This window comes from Felis catus, chromosome E2 (genome assembly GCF_018350175.1).
Source record: "Felis catus isolate Fca126 chromosome E2, F.catus_Fca126_mat1.0, whole genome shotgun sequence".
In the NCBI taxonomy this organism is placed as follows: domain Eukaryota; kingdom Metazoa; phylum Chordata; class Mammalia; order Carnivora; family Felidae; genus Felis; species Felis catus.
Genome location: NC_058382.1, coordinates 49,088,685 through 49,116,585, shown reverse-complemented (window position 1 = coordinate 49,116,585; position 27,901 = coordinate 49,088,685). Strand labels below are relative to the sequence as shown.

General features: G+C 38.5%; 1 protein-coding gene and 1 pseudogene across 2 annotated transcripts in view; one reads left to right on the top strand and one right to left on the bottom strand.

Annotated features, from left to right (window-relative positions):
• The window catches only part of GLG1 (golgi glycoprotein 1), a 150,834-nt gene that overhangs the window by 33,091 nt on the left and 89,842 nt on the right, over nt 1–27,901 (top strand). The gene's annotated exons all lie outside the window — the stretch shown is intronic.
• Nucleotides 2,456–2,888, bottom strand: LOC101095870 (annotated as a pseudogene).

Below are 27,901 nucleotides of genomic sequence, written 5' to 3'. Positions count from 1 at the left end.
TTAAATTCAAAAAAGGCAAGCCAAATAAAAGGAGAAAGAAGGTGGGGATTAATGCCAACTTTAAATATGCAAGACCTAAGATAGTGATTCCAAACCCTAGTTGTACTTTGGGTGATTTTTAAACTATCAGTACCTAGATGTCTCAGGTAAATTAAATCAGAATGTCTGGGAATGATTGCTGGCATTGATTTTTTTTTTAATTTTTATTTTTTAGAAAGAAAGAACATGAGCAGGGAAGAGGGGCAGAGGGAGAGAGAGAGAGAAAGAGAAAGGGAGTTGGAGGGACAGAGGGAGGGAATCTTAAGCAGGCTCCATGCTCAAGTGTAGAGCCCAGAGCCCAATGCGGGGCCCAATCCCATGACCCTGGCATCATAACCTGAGCTGAAGTCAAGAATCTGACCTTCAGCTGACTGAGCCACTCAGGTGCCCAGAGTGTTGAATATTTAAAAAAAAATTTTAATGTTTATTTATTTTTGAGAGAGAGAGGGAGAGAAAGAGCACAAGTGGAGGAGGGGCAGAGAGAGAGGGAGGCACAGAATCCAAAGCAGACCCCAGGCTCTGAGCTGTCAGCACAGAGCCTGATGTGGGGCTCAAACCCATGAACCTTGAGATCATGACCTGAGCTGATGTCTGACGCTTAACCCACTGAGCCACCCAGGCGCCCCTGGAGCATTTAATATTTTAAATACTTTAAGGGGTTGTTATTGTATTACAAAAGCAACTGGCGTTGAATTTTTTTTCATTCTATTATTATTTTATTACAAAATCAATATTTTTTATAGATTTACCCTCATATTTAGCACTTTCTTTGTTCCTCATGCCTTCTTGCATCTCTGACCTTCCATTTGGGACAACTTTCCTTCTGCCTACAGTACATTCTTTGGAATTTCCTTCAGTGAGGGTCTCCTAGTGGCCAGCTGTCAGGTTTTGTTTGTCTGGAAAGGTCTTTATTCTACCCTATTCTTAAAAGATATTTTTGTTGGGTCTAGGTGTCAATTATCTATTTCTGGATAACAGACCATCCCAAACTCAATGACTCAAAAACAACAACTGTTTCCCCATGTATCTGTAGGTCAGCAATTTGGGCAGGGCTCAATGGGATGGCTTGTCTCTGGTTTACAGGGTGTCAGCTCAGCTCATTCGTGTATCTACAGTCATTTGTCAGGCCATCTGGGGGCTAGACAGTCATATGTCCGGTGATCGGCTAGGGTGAGAGGGGTAACTGGGCAACATACCTCTCATCATCCAGCTGGCCAGCCTAAACTCCTTCACGTGGTGACTAGCTTCAAAAATCAATATAGAAATGATAAGTTCCTATGCACAAGCACTTTACAAACCTTTGCTGTCATATTTGCTGACGTCTCATTGACCAGAACAAATTGGGTAGCCAAGCCAAGATTCCAAAGAGTGGAGGAATTAGCCCCCATCTCTCTTTTTTTTTTAACTTTATTTATTTTGAGAGAGAGAGAGAGAGAGAGAGAGAGAGAGAGAGAGTGTGTGTGTGTGTGTGTGTGTGTGTGTGTGTGTGTATGTGAGCTGGAGAGAGAGGAGAGTGTGTGTAAGTGAGAGAGAGAGGGAGAGAGAGAATCCCAAGCAGACTCCATGCCGTCAGTACAGAGCCTGACACAAGGGTCAGTCTCATGACCCAAGAGACAATGACCTCAGTGGAAACAGAGTTCAGTGCTTGGCCAACTGAGCCACCCACGCACCCCTAGACTCCATTCCTTGATGGGAGTAATGACAGTATCAGATTCAAAAGGGTGATCATAAAGAAATGGGAGGGGACAAAAAGAAATGGGAGAAATTTGTGGCCTTAAAAAAAATCTTTCCGTAGAGAATTTTAGTTTGGAATATTTTTTTCTTTTAGCACATTTCCTTCTGTCCACTGTCTTTTGGCTTTCACTGTTAGTATTGAACAGTCAGTTCCTGTGGCTTCTTTTCAGATACCTTCTGTTTCCCTCATTCACTATGATTTTTCCATGTGGTAATTTCCTTTTATTTGTTGGGCTTAGGGTTTACTGAGTTTCTTTTGATTTAAATTTTTGAATTATTTTTATTTATTTATTTTTTTTTGAGAGAGAGTGCACGTGTGAGCAGGGAGGGGCAGAGAGAGACGGGGAGAGAGAGAGAATCCCAAGTAAGTCCTGTGAGTCAGTGCAGAGCCTGATGTGGGGCTCAAACTCACAAACTATAGATCATGATCCAGCCAAAATCAAGTTGGACGCTCAACCAGCTGAGCCACCCAGGCATCCCTGAGGTTTTTTTTTTTTTTTTTTTTTTTTTTTTTTTTTTTTTTTGGTTTAGTGTCTTTCATCCATTCTGGAAAATTCTCAGCCCTTAACTGCCCTACTCTGTCTCTTCTAAAACATCAACCAAGTTAGATTTCTTACTGTTTTTCCATGTTTATTTATTTATTTCTGTGAAGGTTTTAATATACACAGAGTGGGGAGAGGGCTCAGTCCTTGGCAGCTGCAGTCCTCTTGGCAGTCAAGACTTTGCTCAGGTCTTCATGTTTCCTATTGGCCTGGTTGTGTGTCCTCACTTTTCTCTTGATGATCCTGAGGGCCTGCTTATCCTTGGAGACTTGTAACAGCTTCAAGGTGCTCTGCTTGTATGAGGCAAAGCCACATAACTTTCCAGTCATGTCCCAGAGGAATTTGGTATGTGTGGTCAGGCATCCACAGTGGTGCCTGTGCCTCAGCTTGCTCATGTTCTTGGTCATCTTGTGGCCTTTGTTGAGGTGCATGGCCATGGGGTATCACAGAGCCTTTTGTTCTGTTCTTCACTGGCTGCTGTGGTGGAAGGTTTCACATTTAATAACGTCTTCATGCTATGTTCTGAATAATTTCTTTTGAGTTACCTTGCAGTTTACTAGTTTTCTTTTCCATTATGCCCAGCTGCTTAACTCTTTGTACTTTTTTTTAAACTAAATTACTATAGTTCATCATTTTTTCCTTTTTTACCTTAAGATATACTTTACATGTAGTAAAATTTGCTTTTGTGTGTATGTGTGCACACAATCTGTGAGTTTTAACACATGGATAGATTCATTCCTTTTGTCTCTATGCTTTTGCCAGTATCTCACTCTTGATTACATTTGCTTTATAATAAGTCTTGAAATCTGGTACAGTGTCTTTTTACTTTTCTTTTTCAAAATTGTTAGGCTCTTCCAGTTCTAGATCTGCTAGATCACTTTTTATATTTTATTCTGTAAAGATTATGTCAAATTTGTCTCATTTCTTTAACTTTTGCTGTACTATAAGGTTCCATTGGACCCAGTTTTAGTTTTTTAGTTTCTCTTTTGAAGAAGAGTACTTGTAAGAATTGATATCTCAAGACAGATACCATATGTTTTCACTCTTATGTGGAACCTGAGAAACTTAACAGAAACCCGTGGGGGAGGGGAAGGAAAAAAAAAAAAAAGGTTAGAGTGGGAGAGAGCCAAAGCATAAGAGACTCTTAAAAACTGAGAACAAACTGAGGGCTGATGGGGGGTGGGAGGGAGGGGAGAGTGGGTGATGGGTATTGAGGAGGGTACGTTTTGGGATGAGCACTGGATGTTGTATGGAAACCAATTTGACAATAAATTTCATATATTGAAAAAAAAATGAAAATAAATTAAAAAAAAGAATTGATATCTCATGGCCTTTATTCTTTCTTAGAAGTCTTTCAAGGAGAATTTAGTTTCTATCTTACAGTTACCATATGGATGCATTACACCCTTTGGTAATTCTAAGATACTATTTTCATAGTTTAGGCTTTTGTTGAACACAGTTGAAAATTAAGAATTTTTCATTTTCTGCCCATACTGGCAAAGAGAAGAACATTGACAGAAGAAAATACTTCACAGTTATATGAATTAGGAGAGAAATGTAAAGAGACAAATAGTAGCACTATAGATTTATGCTTTTTATTTGTTTTGAGAGAGTGAGAATAGGGCAGAGAGAGTGGGAGAGAGAATCCCAAGCAAGTTCCATGCTATCAGTGCAGAGCCTCATGTGGGACTTGATCCCATGACTACAAGATCATGACCTGAGCTGATACCAAGAGTCAGACACTCAGTCGACTGAGCCACCCAGATGCCCCTACTTTTTGGTATGGTAGCCACCAGCTATGTGAGGCCATTGAGCACTAAAAAGTGGACTTGAGATGTGCTGTAAGTGTAAAATATATATGGGATTTCCAAGACCTGGAAAGAGAAAAAATGTAAAATATCTCAATTTTTTATATTGATTACTTGTTGAAATAACATTTTGGATATATTGGGTTAAATAAAATATATTAAAATTAATTTCACCTGTTTCTTTTTACTTTTTCTTTTTTTATTTAATTAATTAATAGATTTTTGGGGGTTGTATAGATTTTATTTTTTTAATTTTATTTTTTAAATTTACCTCCAAATTAGCATATAGTGCAACAGTGATTTCAGGAATAGATTCCTTAATGCCCCTTATCCATTTAGCCCATCCCCCCTCCCACAACCCCTCCAGTAACCCTCTGTTTGTTCTCCATATTTAAGTCTCTTATGTGTTGTCCCACTCCCATTTCTTATATTATTTTTGATTCCCTTCCCTTACGTTCATCTGTTTTGTATCTTAAAGTCCTTCTATGAGTGAAGTCCTATGATATTTGTCTTTCTCTGGCTGACTACTTGCACTTAACATAATACCCTCTAGTTCCATCCATGTGGTTGCAAACGGCAAGATTTCATTCTCTTTGATGGCCGAGTAATGCTCCATTGTACATACGTACCACATCTTCTTTATCCGTTCATCCATCGATGGACATTTGGGCTCTTTCCTTACTTTGGCTATTGTTGTTAGCGCTGCTGTGAACATTGGGGTGCGTGTGTTCCTTCGAAACGGCACACCTGTATCCCTTGGATAAATGCCTGGTAATGCAATTGCTGGGTCCTAGGGTACTTCTATTTCTGATTTTTTGAGGAAGCTCCATCCTGTTTTCCAGAGTGGCTGCACCGACTTGCATTCCCACCAGCAGCGCAAAAGAGATCCTCTCTCTCCGCATCCTCGCCAACATCTGTGGTTGCCTGAGTTGTTCACGTTAGGCATTCTGACAGGGGTGAGGTGGTATCTCATGGTGGTTTTGATTTGTATTTCCCTGATGACGCGTGACGTTGAGCATTTTTTCACACGTCAGTTGGCCATCTGGATGTCTTCTTTGGAGAAGTGTCTATTCATGTCTTTGGCCCATTTCTTCACTGGACTATTTGTTTTGTGGGTGTTGAGTTTGATAAGTTCTTTCTCGATTTTGGATACTAACCCTTTATCTGATACGTCGTTTGCAAATGTCTTCTCCCATTCTGAAGGTTGCCTTTTAGTTTTGCTGATTGTTTCCTTCGCTGTGCAGAAGCTTTTTATTTTGATGAGGTCCCAGTAGTTCATTTTTGCTTTCGTTTCCCTTGCCTCCAGAGACGTGTTGAGTAAGAAGTTGCTGCGGCCAAGGTCAAAGAGGTTTTCGCCTGCTTTCTCCTCGAGGAGTTTGATGGCTTCCTGTCTTACCTTGAGGTCTTTCATCCATTTTAAGTTTGTTTTTTTTGTGTGGTGTAAGAAAGTGGTCCAGGTTCATTGTTCTGCATGTCTCTGTCCAGTTTTCCCAGCCCCACTTGCTGAAGAGACTGTCTTTATTCCACTGAACATTCTTTCCTGCTTTGTCAAAGATTAGTTGGCCATATGTTTGTGGGTCCATTTCTGGGTTCTCTATTCTGTTCCATTGATCTGAGTGTCTGTCTGTTTTTGTGCCAGTACCATAGTGTCTTGCTGATTGCTTTTTATTTTTATTTTTTAAATAGGCTTCACACCCAATGTGGGCCTCGAACTCAGTGTGATCAAGAGTCACACACTATGCTAACTGAGCCAGCCAGGCACACCTCTGTTTACTTTTTTAATATGGTTACTAAGAAATGTAAAATTACATATGTTGCTCATATTTCTGTTGGGCAGTACTGGTCTATAATATAGAAGCATCATTTTGGACGGAGTATTCAAATGACAATATCCTGGCTAAATTTTCTGAAACTAAAAATTCAGTGGGTGAACAAATTATTTCTAAGGATGAAAATGAAATACATCTCATGTAATTAGTTATTCATCAAGAAGGTCTTCATCATGCAGTATTTTATGACAAGTACCTAGAACATCTTTTGCTAGAAGAGTATGTGGCAGTGTTTGTACATCTATTATATTTTTGCACCAAAATTTACTAGACCAGTGGACAAATGCTTAAGTCAAGTGTGTATACAGAGATTAACAGAAGGATATAGGTGAAGTAGAAATGAAAACATTCTTTGGGTTTATTATTCTGATTGGCTTTTATTAATACATAAATGAAATGTTTTGTGGTAATAGAGCAAAGAGGCAGTCCTGTTTCCCACAAAATTATGAGGTATCAAAATTTTAAAAACTTTTGCATTTTGGGGCGCCTGGGTGGCGCAGTCGGTTAAGCTTCCGACTTCAGCCAGGTCACGATCTCGCGGTCCGTGAGTTCGAGCCCCGCGTCGGGCTCTGGGCTGATGGCTCAGAGCCTGGAGCCTGTTTCCGATTCTGTGTCTCCCTCTCTCTCTGCCCCTCCCCCGTTCATGCTCTGTCTCTCTCTGTCCCAAAAATAAATAAACGTTGAAAAAAAAATTAAAAAAAAAAAAAAACTTTTGCATTTTGATAATGAAAGTACAGGAAGCAGCAGAAGCAATGATGAGATGGAATCTATTAAGGATGTATTTGAAATCTGGGATCAATATTTACAAGATGGATATGCTTTAGATTTGTCACTGACAGCTGATAAAGAGCTGGTTATGTATACCTTCAAACGCAGGATAATAAAGAATAACCGTTTGGGTGTACTGTGTTAAAAGGTATATCAAGATTTTTAATTAAGTTTTCTACTTTGACTTATTCTACTATAAATTATTCATGAAGTATTTAATATAAAAATGGTAAATGATGATTTTCCTAGTATTTTTCTTAGTATTCTGATGATTCTGGTGATTACCTACATGATTTTTCCTAGTATTCTGAAGGTTAAGTATACCATTTATGGGGGCAGGACCATCTTTGGCTCAGGTCATGATCTCATGGTAATGAGTTCGAGCCTCACGTTGGGCTCTCTTCTGTCAGCACGGAGCCCACTTCAGCTCCTCTGCCCTACTTTCTGCCACCCCCCCCCCCCCACTGGCCCTCTTTCTCTCAAAAATAAATAAACATTTTTTTAAAAGTATGGCAATTATGATTGTTCTCTTATCTAATTGTACCAATAACTGAAGTCTTTAAAGATCTGTTTCTTTGTCTTTCTGCTGATTCTCATTCATGGTGTCTTATTGCACAGTATGTTTAGTTATTTTCACTGTATGCCACTCACTGGTTTTTGGGGAAATTATTTGTAGGAATGATTTGGGGCCTAAGATAAAGTGCTGTTTTTCAGAAAGGATTTTTATTTATTCTGTTAGGCATTTCTGACTGCTACCAGTTCCATCACCCATCACCACACCAAGATCACCTTAAATCAGTTTCAGAGTTTTAAGGTTTTCTGAAATGGCCAGACAATGCAAATCTGAGGAAGAGCTAGTTTAATTGTAGTTTGCCCTTAAAAGTGTAGCCTTTTGAGATTCCAGCTTAAAGCAAGAGCATCTCTTATTAGACTTTTTACCTTGGGCAGATCTTGGCTTCATTTCTGCCCACATAGCCCTTCAAAAAGGAGGACCCATTTTGATAGGTATAGCAAGTATATTCAAGGCAAAAATGAGATTTTGAGTTCTGTGTTTCTAGGTATCCTTCTTTCTTTCAGCACTAGCTTGGCAATACCTATAATGTTGTTAGCTATTTGTTGCTTTTAAGAAGATTTTTAAATTTTTCAACAATTTGAGTTGATTTTGGTTGGCTTTTTTTCTAAGTAACCAATAACCGATAACCTCCATTATAAGAAATATATTATCACATCTGTTTTTTTTTTTTTTTTTTTTTTAAGCTTCTCTAGTAGATCACATGTACACTAGGTTTAGGATACTATTGATTAAGCAAATAGAAGGTATACATAGAACTGTAAGAATTAAATAGGGAGTCAAATTTCAGGAGGGAGAACCCAAGAGTCATTAAAGTCATTGGGTAATGTTCAGTTTAAGCACACACACACACACACACACACACAAACTTGATTTTCTTCAGTTTAAGAAAAGAATTATCTTTGGGTCTTTTGAGTTGGTCAGATATGTTTGTTGTTGTGCTTACCAATATAGAAAATTCAGGCTTGTTATGAAAAAAATGATTACCAAAACACTTACAGAAGACTTCTGTAGTGCCTGGACAGAAGATCACCCACCCTATACTCAGAAGTTGTGACATGCCTAGTGGAAATGTAATGTTCAACTCTTATATCAACGTTATTTTGAAGAAAGCTTAATCTAGTAACTGATACTCATTTTAGGTTTCAGCAGTTGTTTTTTTTTTTTTTTACATTAAGCCGTTTTTCTAAGTTACCTTATATATGAGAACCAAATCAATTGTAATTTGACATTCTCCAGTCTAAATCTACAGGTGAGATGTAAAAGGATGTCATCTAATTATTTTGATTCCTAAAGATTTTCCCCTTCCAAGAAAACAAATCAGAAAGATTTGGGTAAGAAATACCCAATTTCTGTTACATTTACACACTGGTATAGCTAGGGAAATGACAAGTTTTTCTTAATATCAAACAAGTGGCTTTGCTGGCTACTCCTCTTTAAGAATGTGGTTTATTATGTTGCTCTGGACTACACAAGCTAGGAATTAAGGTATTTAAGTATTACAGGAAGATGAGATATTTTAGTCATTTATAGTAGACTGTTGCTATGATTCTTGGTTTTGGTGTTAGTGGTCTCAAATTAGGTATGTCTTGAGTAGCAAAACAGAGTTTTAGAGCAGTATGTCAGAGACATGGCAGAAGGTGAATCAAATTGGTGTGGTGATGAATGGAAGCTTAAGAGTTGGTACTTAGGTCCCCTCTCATACTGAATCTTGTGGTTAACAGAGGCAAAAGAAGTTAATTACTTAATGTAGTTGTGCCATAAGGGATGGCATTTTTGCCCCGTATGTGATTTGACAACTCTGCTTTGTAACGTGCTTTGGTTTATTATGCATCAAAGTCAACACTGATGTTTACATTTTACACAATGAATTATGTCTAGGATCATTGTCAGCTGAGATAGTCATTATAAAGTCAAACTGGGGTTATTCTAGGCATTGAATAATTCAAAATGCTATGAATTGAAAAATTGAGAGTGTTAGTATTTATTAGGCTGTAAACATTTAACCACATTAAAAAAATTTTTTTTAATGTTTTTATTTATTTTTGAGACAGAGACAGAGCATGAATGGGGGAGGGGCAGAGAGAGAGGGAGACACAGAATTGGAAGCAGGCTCCAGGCTCTGAGCCATCAGCCCAGAGCCCGACGCGGGGCTCGAACTCACGGACCGCGAGATCGTGACCTGAGCCGAAGTTGGCCGCCCAACCGACTGAGCCACCCAGGCGCCCCTCATCTGTTTTTTAATGGGCACCTGGCAAACTACTAAGTTTATATCTCAATATTAAACAAATTCTATTAACAGATCCCTGGCTACAGCTATAGTATGCTGAAATCCTAAAAAGTATTTCAATGATAGTCTCACAGCAGAACAAATCAAATGAGGTTTGAAGAACTATTAAAAATAAAATGCCTGCCTCTCTGGAAGACCCAGAAGGTGGTGACATGTAAGTACCCCTGGAAAGAAGTCATCATATTTGCTTTCTCAGAGATAGGTTTGTGAAATGAAACCAATCAAAACTCAGAGTTTTGTTGCTGCTGCAACTACTGTAAGGATGCAAGAGTCAAGAGAGAAAAAACAAACAAAAAATGTATATTAAACAAAAAGACAAGTATAGCAACAGAACTTGCTCAAATTTTCATAACACTGGTGCTAGATCATTGATATAAAAATGTGGTTAAGGGGTGCCTCGGTGGCTCAGTCAGTTGAGCGTCTGACTTCAGCTCAGGTCATGATCTCGCGGTCTGTGGGTTCATGCTCTGTCTCTCTCTGTCTCAAAAATAAATAAAACGTTAAAAAAAATTTTTTTTTAAAAAAAACAGATGAGACTTCAAATACGTAGGTGAAAATTTAATAACTCTTCTAGGCCTTATTGAGAAATATAATTTAGTAGGCTGAGAGATCCCATTGAGATTAGAAAGATAAATGATACAAAAGTACGTCATGTTACTTTTAGGAGATACTAGACAGAAATTGTATTTAGGAACTAAACAGGCCCATTTGCCGGAGTATAGAGTAGTAAACTGTAATGTCTTAAAAGTATTATGTTTCTTTTTCCCATATCCTCTTAAATTTGACTAGTGACTTCATTGCACTCTGCATATAGTATGCATCATACTATTTGATTTCTTGAAAGGAGACCTTTACTGTGTTGTCATTACAACTTTAAATAAACAGGGTTACATTAAAGATAGTAAAATTATTCTGTGCGGCACCTAGGTGGCTCAGTTGGCTGAGCATCCTACTCGTGAATTTGGCTCCGGTCATAATCCCAGGGTCTTGAGATTGAGCCCAGCCTCAGGCTCTATGCTGAGCATGGAGCCTGCCTGAGATTCTCTCTCCTTCTGTTTCCCTCCCCTGCTTGTGCTTGCACACATGTGCTCTTTTCCTCTCTCAAATGAAAGAAGTTAAAAAAGAAATAAAAGGTAGTAAAATTATTCTAATATTTTTTCTTCACCTTTGATTTATCTGAGTGACATTTAAGTAAGTACACGTTCCTCACTAAATCAGTTAAGGGTGTGACTCTTTTGTAGTGACAGGAAGCCCTCTCCAAACTAGGTTAAGCTAAAAAGAGAATTTGTTTCTTATAACTATAATAAGGAACAGCAGTGGCTTCGGAGTTAGCTAGATACTGGAGCTCAGCCTCTTAGCTGGACTCATTTTTCTCTTCCCTCTACTTCAGGGTTGGCTTCCTTCATGGCCTCTACCTGGTGGCAAGGTAGCCCGAGTATCTCTGATCCCTACTGCATCTGTGCCACCATTATTTGCAAATGTTTTATTGTTTGTTATTGTCTGAGTCCCCGAAACACTTAGGAATGTCACATGTATAGTCTGAGAGTGGAATCATTTGATTTACTTTCTTAGGAATGAGTCTCACCTGAAGCCACTGGAACACAGTAGGACTAAAAGTGGGAGAGACAAACAGGACCTCACTGTATGTAATAGGGTTTGAGTATTGGAAGCAGTGATTTTTGTCTTTGGGAGTTTTACTTCCGAAGTGACCCAAATCAAGATCAGTCCTATGTCCTAGGAAACTCTAATGTTTTTGATTCACTTCTTTCATTAGAATAAAGAGATACCTGCCACTTGGCTCATTTCACATTCTAACGAGCTGGCGTTGCAAACATCACTGAACCACTGTGAGCCAGGCTAGAGCTGAGGGAAATAGATGTTACAACACAGATGATTGTGTTCCTTCCACCAAACAACAACAACAACAACAAAACAAAACAAAACAAAGGAGGCAGAAAATTCTCTCTCTCTCTGAAAGGCAACTCTAAGAAGCCAGTACTCGTGTTTCATACCATGAATTATAGATCTCAGCTGTTAATCATTCCTCAGCAATAAACTTGAGAACTTTATAATAATGAAGTTCTGGTGTTTTGCTGATTTAAGCAGTTTTCAGCCTTTATGCAATCATATCTCTCTATATTAAAAAAATAAGAATTTAAAATTCTTTCTAGTCAGAAATGTTATTAGCATTTTATAAAAGCAAGGCAAAGTAAATGACATTTGGGAAACTCACACTTTTATTTCCTCAACAAGAGTAAGATTTGTCCCCCCTCCCTGCCTTGTCTTTCTGTTTTTGTTTTTGTTTTGCCACTGTCCTACCGTCCTTTATTTCATGTGTTAAATAAATAGTTGGCAAAGCTATACCACGTTATCTCCTGCTTACAGGTCAAGAGACAGGATTGGATCCCTGTGGTATAGGATATGTCATTTTAGTCAGGATTTTCTCCTGTAGAAAGGTCAGGACATCAGGTTTGGGGAGACTGTTGAGGAGTCTGGATTCTTAGACTCCCTACATTCTTTTTCCAGACAAAGACATTTTTCTTTCCTTAGCTTCTTAGTTATAGTTTTGCAACACCTTAAATATTTTCTTATCTAACATTTACATACCTCCTTGTACATTTACATTCATTCACACCTTGGCAATATATGTTAGGTTTAAAATAATTAACATTTAAATATTTCTATTGTTTATTTAATTTTTTACAGGCTGTGTTTAATTCCTACCATGGAGATTACTGTGGTGAAGAAAAATATCGTTGTATTTTCTACTTCTCAGCATTTATTTATTATGCACTTTCTATATTCTAGATACAAATCTAGAGTCAAGAATACGGTTTCTACCTCTGCAAACATTTCTTTTCATACAGTATGATTGTGTGATATGAAAGGCAGATTGGAGCCGAAAAACACATGGAGGGGAAAAAAAAAAATGAGATGTGCTCAGAGCTTATTTAAGTCGTCTAGAAGATGAGGATGGCCTGGATTAAAGCAATGACAGAAGAAAAAGATATTGACTAAGTCTGAACAGCAGTGAAAAGTGACTTGGGAGAGCTTGTTATAGGACTAAGATACAGAACATGCAGGAGTAAAAGGAATCAAAGTAAACCCAAAGTTCCATTGGGTATGTGGGGGTTGCTCACTGAGAAAATGCTGTTGCCATTCATGGTTGAAAGGAGAACTGACATGGAGACAGAAATTAATTTTATTAAGTCAATAAATGGGAAAGAAGAGACAAGTTCCTATATAGAATAGCAAATAATTTATATGGATATTTCCCCCTTTAGAGGTAGAGCTTAGCTCTTGAGTATGGGCTGAGCTTAGTTCGTTGCTTCCAAAGAGTAGGCTCTGGGAAGGTGGATGGGAGTCATTTTACAGTGGAGAAATCTGGTAGACACTCCCTTGACCAGATGATCAAAGTTAGCGTCATTAGTAATGTCATGTTTATATCATGTATGCCTTTGATATGACGTGTTGAAAGTGGTACTTCTTCTCCAAAACCTGTAACCTGTGAGAAAAATACCACATAAACCTAAATTGAGGGATAGTCTACAAAATACCTGACCATGCTTCCTCCAAACTCTCAGAGCCATCAGAGACACAGAGGCTAGAGAAATAAAATAACCAAATCCTGGATGAGGATAATGTTTGTCTAAATGTTTGGGCACTCTGGCCTAGTCAAGTTGGTACATAATCTTATGTCACTGTCCAAAACTGTCCAAAAAGGAATAGAGGGTTAAAGAGGATAAAGCATTAAGGAGGAGAGAGTTGTTTTTTAAACAGCAAAAACAGCAGAAAAACCTCAAGATGGTTTAGAGAGGATTATTTTTAATGATAAAAGTCACATGAAGCAAGAAATAGGGAACTGTAGTTAGATTCTTAATTTAAAAAGTAAAAGGAAGGTGTACAATGACAATGGATAATAGAATTAGCTTAAAATTTCGTTTTATTTTAGGATGAGATTAACTTTTTATTTTTTATTTTTTTTTAATTTTTTTTTCAACGTTTATTTATTTTTGGGACAGAGAGAGACAGAGCATGAACGGGGGAGGGACAGAGAGAGAGGGAGACACAGAATCGGAAACAGGCTCCAGGCTCTGAGCCATCAGCCCAGAGCCTGATGCGGGGCTCGAACTCACGGACCGCAAGATCGTGACCTGGCTGAAGTTGGACGCTTAACCGACTGTGCCACCCAGGCGCCCCAAGATGAGATTAACTTTTTGAAGATGGATTTAAATATTTTTATCTGCCCTTCTCTTAGGACATCCTTTTCTTCTAACTACTTTAGTTTCCCAGTACCTGTAGGGCCAAAGTTAAGTAACTAATACATAAAACAGTCCTCAATTCCTGGGGAGAGAAAGCAAGTTTAACAGCCCCTCCTCTCAAAAAAAGCAAATTCTTCACATCCTCTAAAAATGTCGTGAGGTTCTCAGGTACTCAAATTTATGAACGTGTATTCATAGAAACATGGATGGAAGCCATATACGTTAAAAACGTGTTATAAAGCAGGTGTTTTAGGTACAGTTTTCAGTAATACAGTTCAAATATTTGTGTACATTCTTTCATTTATTATCCATCCTTCATAATTGAGTACATGGAAAACTGGCTTAAGAACAGAAAGCAATCAGTTCAATTAGAGATGCTTCTTTTTGCTAATATTAGCACTTGTGCCCTCCCCCCATCTTTCCCCACTAATTCCAACTAATGCTAATAATTTCACAAAGGTGCACCTTAAGTGGTGATACTGCCTAAGGTGAAATATTGGTGGGCAGGTGGTACCTCCACTTAGTAGCTCAAAAGTTTGTCAGCTGGAAAAGTTACCAAGTACACATAGTCATCATAGGGGATGACCATACACAAGACGATTCCTTCAAGTTTAGGAGAAGTAGCTGCTCCACCCCATCCGTAGAAACAAATACAGAAAGTCAAGTAAAATGGAGGGACAGAGAAATATGTTCCAAAAGAAAGAACAAGAAAGAATTTCAGAAAAAGAACTAAATGAAATGGAGGTAAGCAATATGCCTGTTAAAGAATTTAAACTAATGATCATAAAGATACTAACTAAGCTGGAGACAAGAGCCGAAGAACTCAGTGATACCTTCACTAAAGAGATAGTAAATAAACAAGAACCAATTAGAGTTGAAGAACACAGTAATAAAAAACACACTAGAAGGAATCAACAGAAGATTAGCGATGCAGAAGAATGTATCCATGATCTGGAACCCAGAGTAATGGAAAGCACACAAGCTGAACAGCAAAGAGAAAAGAGTTTGAAAAATGAAGATAGGTTAACAGATCTTTTGGACAACATCAAGCAAACAAACATTCATGTGATAGGGGTCCCAAAAGAGGAAGAAGAGAGAGAAAGGGGTAGAAAACTTATTTGAAGAAATGGTAACTGAAAACATTCCTAACCTTGGGAAGGAATTAGATGTCTAAGTCCAAACAGCACAGAGTATTAACAAACAAGATGAACCCAAGAAGTGGGGCATCTGTGTGGCTCAGTCAGATAGGCATCTGACTCTTGGTTTTGGCTCAGGTCGTGATCTCACGGTTTCGTGAATTCGAGCTCCACGTTGGGCTCTGTGCTGGCAGTATGGAGCCTACTTGGGATGCTCTTTCTCTCTCTCCCTCTCTCTCTGCCCTTGCTGTCTCTGTCTCTCTCAAAATAAATAAATAAACTTAAAAAAAAAAAAAAAAGAACCTAGGCCAATATCTATATCTCTAATGAACATAGAGAAATCCTCAGCAAAGTATTAGCCAGTGGAACATAAATACATTAAAAAGATCATTCACCATGTTCAAATGAGATTTATTCCAGGGCTGAAAGGATGGGTCAGTATTCACAAATTAATAAACATGATATACCACATCAAAAAATGCAGGATAAAAACCATATGATTATCTCAACAGATGCACATAAACATAAAGCATTTGACAAAATTCAACATTCATTCATGATGAAAACTCTCAACAGAGTGGGTTTAGAGGGAACATACTTAAACATAGTAAGGGCTGTGTATGAAAAATCCGTAGTTAACATCATCCTCAATGGGGAAAAACTGAGAGCTTTGTCTCTAAGACAAGGCAGAAGAGAAGGATGTCCAGTTTCGCTACTTTTATTCAATGCAATACTGGCAGTCCTAACCACCAGCAATCAGACAAAAAAGAAGTGAGGATTTTATATTCGTGAAGAGGAAGTTAAACTGTCAAGTATTTGCAGATGACATGATACTGTACATAGAAAATACTAAAGACCTCACTAAAAAAACTACTAGAAGTAATAAATGAATTCAGTAAGTTGCAAGATATAATAAATTAATACGCAGAAATTGGTAACATTTATATACACTAGCAATGAAAGTAGCAAAGAAATTAAGAAAACAACATCACTTAGAATTGCATCAAAGAGAATAAAATAGAAACAAACAAACAAATAAATAAGGGGTGCCTGGGTGGCTCAGTTGGTTGAACATCCAACTTTTGATTTTGGCTCAGGTCATGATCCCATGATCATGGGATCGAGCCCTGCATCAGGCTTCGTGTTGAGTTTGGAGCCTATTTAAGATTCATTCTCCATTTCTCTCTCTCTCTCTCTCTCTCTCTCTCTCTCTCTCTCTCTCCCTCTCTCCCTCTCTCCCTCTCTCTCCCTCCCTCTCCCTCCCTCCCTCCCTCCCTCCCTTCCCCATCTCCCTCCCTCTCCCTCCCTCTCCCTCCCCCTCTCTCCCCCTCCCCCTCTCTCCCCCTCTTCCTTTGCCCCTCTCCCCTGCTCTTGCTCTCTCTCTTTAAAAAAAAAAGCTTTGGCACAGTGAAGGAAACCATCAATAAAACTAAAAGGCAACCTACTGAATAGGACAAGATATTCGCAAATTATATATCCGATAAGGGATTGATATTCAAAAAATATAAAGAACTTACATAACACCAAAAAACAGATTAAAAAAAGAGTAGAAGACGTGAATAGATATTTTTCCAAAGAAGACATACAAATGGCCAACAGACACATGAAAAGATGCTCAATATTACTAATTGACAGGGGAATACAAATCAAAACCAGGACAAGATATCCCTTTACATCTGGTAGAGTGGCTAAATTAAAAAAAGACAAGAAATAACAAGTGTTAGCAAACATATGGAGAAAAGGAACCCTCATGCATTTTTATTGTTGAGAATGCAAATTGGTGCAGCTACTATGGAAAGCAGTATGGATGTTCCTCCAAAAATTAAAAATAGAAATAACATATGACATAATAATTCCACTATTGGGTATTTACCTAAAGAAAATGAAACACTAATTTGGAAAGATAGATACACTCTTTTTTTTTTTTTTTAAGTTTATTTACTTATTTTGAGAGTGCGTGAGAGAGCAGGGGAAGGCCAGGGAAAGAGGGGGAGAGAATCTCAAGCAGGCTCTGTCCTTTTAGCACAGAGCCCACGAACTACAAGATCATGACCTGAGCAGAAATCAAGAGTCGGACACTTAACTAAGCCACCCAGGTGCCCCAGAAGTTATATGCACTCCTATGTTTATTGCATCATTATTTACAATAGCTAAGATATAGAAGCAACCTAAGTGTCCACTGATAGACAAATGGATGTGGAAGATGTGATATTTATATACAATGGGATATTTCACAGCCATAAAAAATGATGAGATCATGCCATTTGAGACAACATGGATAGATCTAGAGTGTGTTATGCTATGTATTATGCTGAGACTGAATAAGGGAAATGCCATTTGATTTCACTCTTGTAGTATCTAAAAAACAAACAAATGAATAAACAAACACAAGCAGAATCACACCTATAAATACGGAGAACAAACTGATGGTTGCCAGACGTGAGAGAGTGAAGGAATGGGCAAAATGGATGAAAGGGAGAGGGAGATAATAGGTTTCTAGTATGGAGTCATGGGGATAAAGAGAACAGCGTAAGGAGCGTAGTCAGTGATACTATAGTAGTGATGTATTGTGACAGGTGGTAGCTACACTTGTGGTGAATATAGCATAATGTATAAACTTGTTGAATCATTAGGTTGTTCATCTGAAAATAATGTAACACTATGTCAACTGTACTCAAAAGTAAAAATTGCAATTTATATCCCTTGCATTAAAAAAAAAAGTTTGTGAGATGGTAAATACAAAATAGGAGGTCAACATTTAAAAGTCTCTTCGGTATCTAAGTAGATAATGTATGAAAATCAGACTGAAAGTTGAGGACCATCTGTAAATCAAAATGCACGTATTTAAATTTTTTAACTACCAGGGTTCTGTTGTTTTACTGCTTTATTTAAATTAGTATGTATCTACTGTTTTAAAATGTTCTTTATTTAGTATATGTTCTTTCCAAATAACTAGTATATCTTCTAAAAAGGATTCATTTTACTTCCCCTTTAGTATAGGGGAAACTGATTAAAGGTCCAGGCTCAAGAGAGGACAGTTTCTATCAAGTCACCAAGCTGACTGCTTCTAGATAGCTGCACTAGACTTTAATGATGCTTTCGGGATACAGTCTTCTGACCAAGATCATCAGCCTTCTTTGCTTCCTGTTATCTGTTAAATTTTAAAACTCGTCACTCAAGCGTTTCATCTGTTTTCCTACAGTGTTCAAACCTGGAATAGTGTCTTAATTAACTGTGCACAAAGTTTTGGTCTACCAGTATCTTCAAATTGTATTCACCATCCAGTCACACCCTCTTAGATCAGCATATAGTCTGGTTGTTTTCTAGACCCAAACAGAACTTCCTGCCTATTTTAGTACCTAAAAACCTCTATGATTAAAATTTGCCTTAATTGGGAGTCTTACTGCTTTACTTCATCTAAATTATTGTATAGTAAAATGAATATCCAGTAAATATAGATCCCTAAAAATAAAATGAAACTCACAACCTGATAGTATGTAGTTACAGAATTGGAAAAGTTTTGTGGGGTGCCTGGGTGACTCAGTCCTTTAAGCTTCTGACTTTTGATCTCGGCTCACGTCATGATCACAGGGTTTATGAGTTCAAGCCCCGAGTTGGGCTTTGTGCTCACAGTGGAGAGCGTGCTTAGGATTCTGTCTCTCCTTCTCTCTGCCCCTTCCTTGCCCGTGTTCATGCACACATGTGTGTGCTCTCTCTCTTGCTCTCCAAATAAATTAAAAAAAAAAAAAAAAAAGTTTTGTAATCTTCCAGTAAGGATTTGTCAGAACAAAGGCCCTTCTAGTTTTGCTGACTACGTGAATATGGAGCAGGAGTGGAATTGGTTAGTAAAAATTCATCCTACTGACTAACGTATGAAGGGTAAATCTTCCTCATACCAAACTGATCAAGTTCTTCACTATTCCTGAACAGTGAAAATCTGAAGAGATTTTCTTTATGAGAATACGGTTAAGTTAATTAAAATCATACTATTAGAATTGTTCTTACAAATTGTTCTTAACTGTCTTACGTATAATGTAAACAGCCTGTATACAGTGAGACTATTAGTTTCAGCTCTACTTTACTCCTTGGCTCCAGACTTTTAAGTCATTTTGTATATAATCTGCACACTAAGATGGTCCAGACAAAAACTTGTTAAATTAAAGTTCTTGAGTTATCCTCAAACTAAAACAATTTTGTGGAGAAAAGTTTATGTCTCCTAGTAAAAGACTTTAAGCTTTCTAGTAGAAGAACTAATTAAGTCAAGTTTTATAAAATAATGAAGTAATCAATAGGTTCTTATTGTTGCTTGTTTCTAACATCTTGCTTTTCTCCTGTAGGACTATTTTGCTTTCTTGTAGTAAAAACAAAACGGATTTTTAGTGGTTTAGGAATTTGGAATTAACTCTTACTGTAATATAAAGTAGATGAATTTCACCAGCTTATAATTGTCCCTGAATGAATTAGTGCTGAATTTTTTCCCCAGAAGTTTTTTTCTTAATTTTTTTTTGATGTTTGTTTATTTTTGAGAGAGAGAGAGAGAGAGAGAAAGAGAGAGAGGGAGGGTAGAGAGAGAGGGAGACACAGAATCCAAAGCAGGCTTCAGGCTCTGAGCTGTCAACACAAAGCCCGAACGAAGTGGGGCTTGAACTCACAAGCCATGAGATCTTGACCTGAGTCAAAGTCTGATGCTTAACTGACTGAGCAACCCAGGGGCCCCTCCCCAGAAATTGTTTAAATCCTGGACGAATTGTTTCTGAGCCATTGGTCCACCTGTATTCAGGAATGGGGACACATTTTAGTAATTGTTTACTAATTGTTTATGTTTAGGAAAAACATAATAAAGTTAATCTATTGTTACGTGAAACCATATGATATTCCACAGCAAAATGCAAATAAAGGTTTATATATTCCAAACCAAGTTTCTTAGTTAGCATTAATAGAGAAAGCCTGGGAATGATCCTAGTTCTTTCCATAGAAGGAGAAACTAGCAATGGGCTTTGTTTTCTGCCATCCTTTGCAGTATGTGAGAAGTTTGCCTCTGCTGCACGATATTACAGAAACATTAACACATATCAACAGTTGTTGATGTTATGCATGGTTATTTTCTAGAGAAACATAAAAACAGTTGTAAATCATATGGAGAATGGGATCACATTTGTTGATGATTTAAAGGAAACTTGTGCTAAGTGTACACTTTTGTGGGTTTTTAAAATTTTTATAATTTTTAATAATTATAATTAAATTTAATAAAATAGTTAAATTTTACAATTTTATTTAAATCCAAGTTAGTTAACAATATAGTGTTATAATGATTTTAGGAGTAGAATTTAGTGATTCATCACTTACATATCACACCCCGTGCTTATCCCAACAAGTGCCCTCCTTAATGCCCATCACCCATGTAGCCCATCCCACTACCCAACACCCCACCAGCAACCCTCACTTCTCTGTTTTTAAGGGTTTTTTTCTTGTTACTTTAACATGTATTGATTAAACAAATAATAAAGGAGGGGAGAGGTTTTCAGCGTCATTTTAGGATAATTATTTCCTAGTATAAAAAGACATTCTCAATAACTTTGCTATTGACCAGTGAAGGAAGAAATGCAAAATCTTGCAAGTCAACTCAAAGGCAGGCTTTGCTGGAAAGGTCTGCTGACCAGAACCCTGAGTTTACGTTTTTAACGTGTGTTCTATACAGTGGATCCTTTGACAACTGAGTACTTGACCTGTTTTATGTTTTGTCAGTCTGGAACAAAGCCAGTAGAGAAAGACAAGATTGTGATTTGGGTGTTCTGGTGACCCCATCCAGTTTCAAAGAAGGAAAAGTTGCAATTTGTGAACGTATTTTTATTTTCTTAAAAAAATTTTTTTCTTAATATGTATTTATTTTGAGAGACAGAGTGCCAGCTTGGGAGGGGCAGAGAGAGGGAGACACAGAATCTGAAGCATGCTCCAGAGCCCTGATGTCAGCACAGAGCTGTCAGCACAGAGCCCTGATGTGGGCTCCAGCTCGGACCGGTAAGATCATGACCTGAGCTGAAGTCGGGCGCTTAACCCACTGAGCCACCCAAGTGTCTTAGGAATGTATTTTTAAAACCACAACAGTCATCATTTGGTCAGTATGTGACAATAATCCATCTAGTTGGTATTTCCTAAGCACAGCTATAACTGATTAAAACTATCTTTATTGGTGGGTGTTTTACATTTCACCACAAAATCTTATAAAACAAATGGAAGGAAATTACATTTTTTTATATTAGAATCTCATTTTTATTTGGGTATCTATCAGTAGTAGGTCCACTGTTGAGCAGAAAGCTAGTTAAAGTGACAGTGATGTAATTGGATTTGCAAGTTGAAGAAATGAATATTAATAAGATACATCATCAAAAGATAATTTTATTCATGCATTTTACAAAGTTTCCGTCTCTAACAGTTCTTTTTCTGTTCATTTTCATCATGGTTTCATGAAGTCCCATCTAACTTTAAGTGACCAACTCGTATTTAGCAGCAGTCTATTGAGAAAAATGTAGGAGTCCCAACCATTTATTGAAGAAATCCTGTCTTAAATCATTTTGGAAAAAAAGTAGGATTTAAATACGTAATGCTGAGGAATTGAACAAAAAAAATGTTTTTTCAAGACTGATTTTGTGCAAACAGTAATTCCCAAGCATCTCCTGTAGATGACCATTTTGTGTTGTACCACCTGGTTTCTAAAGACATGCTACTGAGGTTTATCATGGTTACAGCCATGTTGCCACAGTTAAGAATGTTGGATGCATATGCTTTGATTGAGGATTTTTTTTTTAATTTTTTTTTTCAACGTTTATTTATTTTTGGGACAGAGAGAGACAGAGCATGAACGGGGGAGAGGCAGAGAGAGAGGGAGACACAGAATCGGAAACAGGCTCCAGGCTCTGAGCCATCAGCCCAGAGCCCGACGCGGGGCTCGAACTCACGGACCGCGAGATCGTGACCTGGCTGAAGTCGGACGCTTAACCGACTGCGCCACCCAGGCACCCCTGATTGAGGATTTTTAATCTCATAATAAATCTAGATTGATAATTTGTATCTTTGTATATGTGAATCCTGATGATGGGATTTTAGGGTGATTGTCGGGAGTTTGAAGCTGATGGCCAAGAAAGAATTCTTGAAGATGTCTTTGGTACAAAAAGGTGATTTTATTAAAGCACAGGGACAGTACCTATGGGCAAAAAGAGCTTCACTGGGGTTGTGACAGGTAACTGATTATATATTCTCAGGTTGGGAGGGGTTCAGTAACAGCGTAAGTCCCTAAGGAATTTTGGAAGCTGTGTTTCCAGGACCTTGAGGTGCTAGCTGCTGTTAGGAAAATGCCATTTATTACTGTTAACAAAACCTCAGTCATGAGACCCTTCAGATGTATATCAGGAGGCGATGAGCTTGGAGTATGATTGCCAGCATATACCTTGGGGGAGTTGAGATAAAGGAAGTTTCCAAAGGCATTTTTATATGTTAAAGTAGATTTACAGGATCCTGTGGAATGGGGTGGGGAGGGGGTCAGGATAATGTTAAGCCCATATTCCCTTTTGCCCCTAGCAAAGTGTCATCATCCAGGCAGCTGAGCTTCTTGAAGGATGTCACCCTGTTTCAAGGACTTGTCATTGGGCTGTAGCCAGTAAAGGAATTTAATTTTTCATTTGCCTTAGTTTCCCACATCATCATGGCAAACACTTAAACCTCTTTCCTTTGTTCTTGGGTAGCCAGGAATGTCTGAGGATTATCACACATATTCTACCTTGGGAGAGGGGGCTTGCTATTAGCCTGTACTTTGCCCTCAGCTTGCTCTATGCTCCCTCATCACTGCTGTTACCACATGGCTCCTTCTATAAAAGAACTGTGTGCCATTGTGGAATTTGGATATACAGTGAAAACAGCTTTTATCAGCCACAAGAAGACCAAAATAATGGCAAAGTGTAAGAACTGGAATTGAAGCTTCTGTGGGGTCTATACCTATTTTAAAGAATATTCAATAAAGTTGTCATTTATTTAACTAATACTGTTAAGTTAGAATCTGAATAGTCAAATCTTGAAGAAAGATGAAGCAGGGTTTTGTGATTCAGCCATGAACTGAAATACAAGTTACCAGGGAGAATTTCTCTCTCCTAGAAGAGGAAGTAAAAGCTGGATTTAGTGAGTTATCTGGGAGAATGGGGAATTCTCCCTGAATCGTAACCCACATTCTCCTGAGGATATGGCTGAGGTGTGGCTGCTGAAACACTGTAAAGATAACTCCTTTGAAACCACTTCTGTTGCTCTGGGTCCTTATTGTGCTTGAAATGACCCAAGCTAATTTTGATTTAAAAAAAATTTTTTTTAATGTTTATTTTTGAGAGAGACAGAGACAGAATGCGAGTAGGTTGGGGCAGAGAAAGGGAGACGCAGAAGCAGGCTCCAGGCTCTGAGCTGTCAGCACAGAGCCTGATGCGGGGCCCAAACTCACGAACCGCAAGATCGTGACCTGAGCCAATGTCGGATGCTCAACCGACTGAGCCACCCAGGTGCCCCTAATTTTGATTTTAAAAAGGCAGTTGCAGTAGCAGACTGAGTGATCCAACTCATACACACTACTTTGACACTGGTATATTTGTGGCATATTTACAAGGAAACAAGTTTCCCTCATTTTTAAAGAGTTGAGTGATATGATAAAAAGTATATTTGGTCTGACTGTCCCCAGTTCCAGGCTCAGAGCTCCTAAAAGCCATGGAATTTCCTGAATGATAGGAATTCTTTTGTTATTCATAACAAGCCTCTTTCCATTACACCTGAGTTTAAATGTATGGGGTGAGGCCCCTAGATGGGGCTGGTCATTTGAAAGACCAAGTGATTAGAGGATTGGAATTTTTCAGTCCCACCTACCAACTCCTAAGAAGATGGTGTGGGCAATTGGCTAGAGGTTGAGCTTCATAAAAGCTCTTGAACTAGAAGACCTTCGGAGCTTCTGGGTTGATGAACATATCAAGGCGTTGGGAAGGTGCTTGGAAGCCCTGTGACTCCTCCTCCCACTTTGTCCTAAGCATCTCTTCCATTTGGTTATTTCTCAGTTGTATCCTTTATAATGAAGTGGTAAATGTAAATAAAATGTTTTCCTGAGTTTTGTGAGTCAGTCTAGAGAATTATCAAAACTGAGGAGGGAGTGTTAGCACCCTCAAATTTGTAGCCAAGTTGGAAAGAGGTGTAAGTGTCTTTGGACTTGGGACCTCTGACTGGTGTCTGAAGTGTGGGCAGTCTTGTGGGACTGACCCTTCAATCTTTGGGGTCTGTGCTAATTTGGGGTAGTATAGAATTAAGTTTTTTGACACCCAGTTAGTGTAGGAATCTGAGAGTTGTCACAAAAAGTAAGTTTTGCTTTGCTTTTACGTGTGCTTAGTAGGTATTAAAATTTGCATTAAAAAACAGTACATTAAGAATAAGTCTGGTGAAAGAAAGTAAAGATCTAAATAAATAGAGATAATCTTCCTGGATTTGGAACACTTGCAGATTCAATTGAATGCAATCCCAATCAAAATCCCAGCAGGCTTTTGCAGGGGAGGGGAGGGATGGGAAGGTAGGAAGTAGAAACTGACAAGCTGAGTCTAAAATTCATATGGAAATGCAAGTGAACTAGAAATAGCGTCGACAACTGAAAATAAAATTGGATACTTTGCATTATTTGTATTTCAAGACAGTTTATAAAGGCTTACTATAAAGTAATCAGAACAGTTTGGTATTATCAGAAAGATAAACTTATAAATCAGAGGCCTGTGAAATGGCCGTGTGTTTTGTAAAGAAAGTTATATTGGAACAAGGCAAACCTGTTTCCTTAAAGATGCTTTTGAATAGTTTCCACGTTGAGTATAAGAGAGACTATATATGGCCCCCAAGCCTAAAATACTGTCTATCCCTTTAAGATGAATGGTTCAGAATAGAAAGTCCATAAGTAGGGCTCTACATTTGTGGTGTTTATTCCAGTTGGATGGGGGCCCCCAAATGTGGGGGTGACCCAATTGGGTGGAAGCCGGAAGCACTGGCAGTGAAAGAATTCACTTGAGGTAGAGCAAAGGAGATAAAAGTTTATGGAATATACTTTAAGGGAGTGGGTGGGCAGGACGGCAAAGCAGAGATTTTCTGCAACACAGCAATGGTAGGAGGGTGTGTTTAAGGGGGGAAAGTGAAGGAGGTATGGGAACATGTAGAATTTTCCATTTTGATACCTGTGCCTTGTTGTAAGTAGCCCATCGGTTAGAGTTTACGGATATTGTGAGGTGGGTTGCCTGACAGGCCTGTTTGTATTGAGCCAGGGGGTTAACAGTGGCTCCTTTTCCCTTGGTCAGGTTTCCATTGCTCAGGTCTTTTGCCTAAAAGTGGCCTCTACACATATGTGTGGTCAAATAATTTTCGACAGAGGTGCCAATCAGAAGGAAAAGGTGGTTGTGCTAGCACAATTTGTTGAAGAGTCTGTTATATGAGAAAAAATTAATTTCAACCCTACCTCACACCTTCACAGAATTCAAATTGAAATGGATCATAGACCTAAACTAAAACCGAAACTAGTAAGAATTCTAGAAGAAAATACAGAATATTCTTCATCAACTTGGAATAGACAAAGAATTTTTAAGACACAGAGGTACTAACCATAAAAAGAAAACGATGGGTAAATTTGATTTAAAAAAAAATTTTTTTTTAATGTTTATTTATTTTTGAGACAGAGAGAGACAGAGCATGAACGGGGGAGGGTCAGAGAGAGAGGGAGACACAGAATCTGAAACAGGCTCCAGGCTCTGAGCTGTCAGCACAGAGCCCGACGCGGGGCTCGAACTCACGGACCATGAGATCATGACCTGAGCCGAAGTCGGATGCTTAACCGACTGAGCCACCCAGGTGCCTCTAAATGTGATTTTTATAAACATTAAAATTTCTGCTCTTTTAAAGTCACCATCAGGGTCACCTGAATGGCTCAATCGGTGGAACATGTGACTCTTGGTCTTGGGGGTGTAAGTTTGAGCCACACATTGACTGTAGAGATTACAAAAAATAAAATCTAAATACATACATACCTACATACATAAATATATAAATATAACCATCAAGAAAATGAAATGGTAAGCCACAGATTAGAAGATATTTGTATCTAGAATAAATCAAGAAGTCTTTAAAAAATAATAACTCCATTTTAAAAATAGGAAAGGGGCTCCTGGGTGGCTCAATTGGTTAACCATCCAACTTCAGCTCAGGTCATGATCTCACGGTTGGTGAGTTCAAACCCCACATGGGGATCTCTGCTTTCAGCATGGAACCCGCTTCGGGTCCTCTCTCTCTCTGCTCCTTCCCTGCTCGCTCTCTCTTTCAAAAATAAATAAAAACATTTAAAAAACCAAAGGAAAAAGATTTGAACAGTGCTTTCCAAAAAAATATTAAAATGGACGTTTATCACATGCATAAATTCTGTATATCATTAGTCATCAAGGACATTCATATTAAGCCATGAGATACCACTTAACATCTACTAGAAGAGCTAAAATTAAAAACACAAGCAAGTGTTGTCAAGGAGGTAGAGCAGCTAGAGCTCTCATACATTGCTGGTGGTGATGGGGTCTGAGTTGATATAACCACTTTTGAAAACTGTTGAAATTTTCCTCTTTCAACATACACTTAACATGTGACCCAGAAACTCTGCCCTTAGATATTTATCCAATAGAAATGAAAACATAGTAGGGCACCTGGGTTGCTCAGTTGGTTAAGCCTCCAACTCTAGATTTCAGCCCAGGTCCTGATCTCTTGGTTTGTGAGATGGAGCCTCAATCTTGGCTCTGCACTGATAGTGGGGAGCCTGCTTAGGATTCTCTCTCTTCCTTTCTCTGTTCCTTGCACATGTGAGAGCACTCGCTCTCTGTCTCTCTGTCTCTCTCTCTCTCTGTCTCTCACAAGTAATAAAAAAAAAAAAGAGGGGTGCTTGGGTCGCTCAGTCTGTTAAGCTTCGGACTTTGGCTCAGATCATGATCTCACGGTTTATGAGTTCAAGCCCCACATCGGACTCTTTGCAGAGCCCGCTTCTGATCCTCGATATCTCTCTTTCTCTCTCTCTGCCGCTCCCCAGCTCCAACTCTCTCTCCCTGTCAAAAATACATATTAAGAAAAAAAAGAAATGAAAATATACTCACATATAAAGATCTTCATGTGAATGTTCAGAAAAGGTTTATTCATTAAGAGCCCAAACTGGGAACAACCCAATTGTGGGTGAATGGATAAGCAAATTATGGTGTACTTATGCAACAGAGTACCACTTAGCAGCAAAAAGGGAATAAATTACTGATATACACAATGGCAGGAATGACTCTCACAGGCATTTTGCGATTAAAAGTGGATAGACTTGGAAGTGTTTCCATTCATAGGAAATTTTGAATAGGCAGATGTTATCTACTGTGATAGAGCAGAGACCATTAGTTGCCTAAGGCCGGGGTGGGGACAGAAGAGATAGTAGAGGGGCAGGAGTGAACTTAGGGAGATGTTTTGTATCTTCATTGTGGTGGTGATTATGCAGATACATTTGTCAAAAGTCATCAGCCTGTACACTTAAAATATGTGAATTTTATTAACGTAAAGTATGCCTCACAATTTATTTTTTAAAAGAATTTTATTGAAAAGTGATGAATAAACAATTTCTTTTACAGAAGTAATTTCATCTTGTCTATCCCCTGATTGAACCTTTAACACTGGGGTGCCTGGGTGGCTCAGTCGCTTGAGCGTCCGACTTTGGTTTAAGCCATGATTTCATGGTTTGTGAGTTTGAGCCCCGTGTTGGGCTCTGTGCTGACAGCTCAGAGCCTGGAACCTGCTTGATTCTGTGTCTCTCTGTCTGACCCTCCCTACCACTAACACCGTCTCTGTCTCCCTCTGTCTCTCTCTC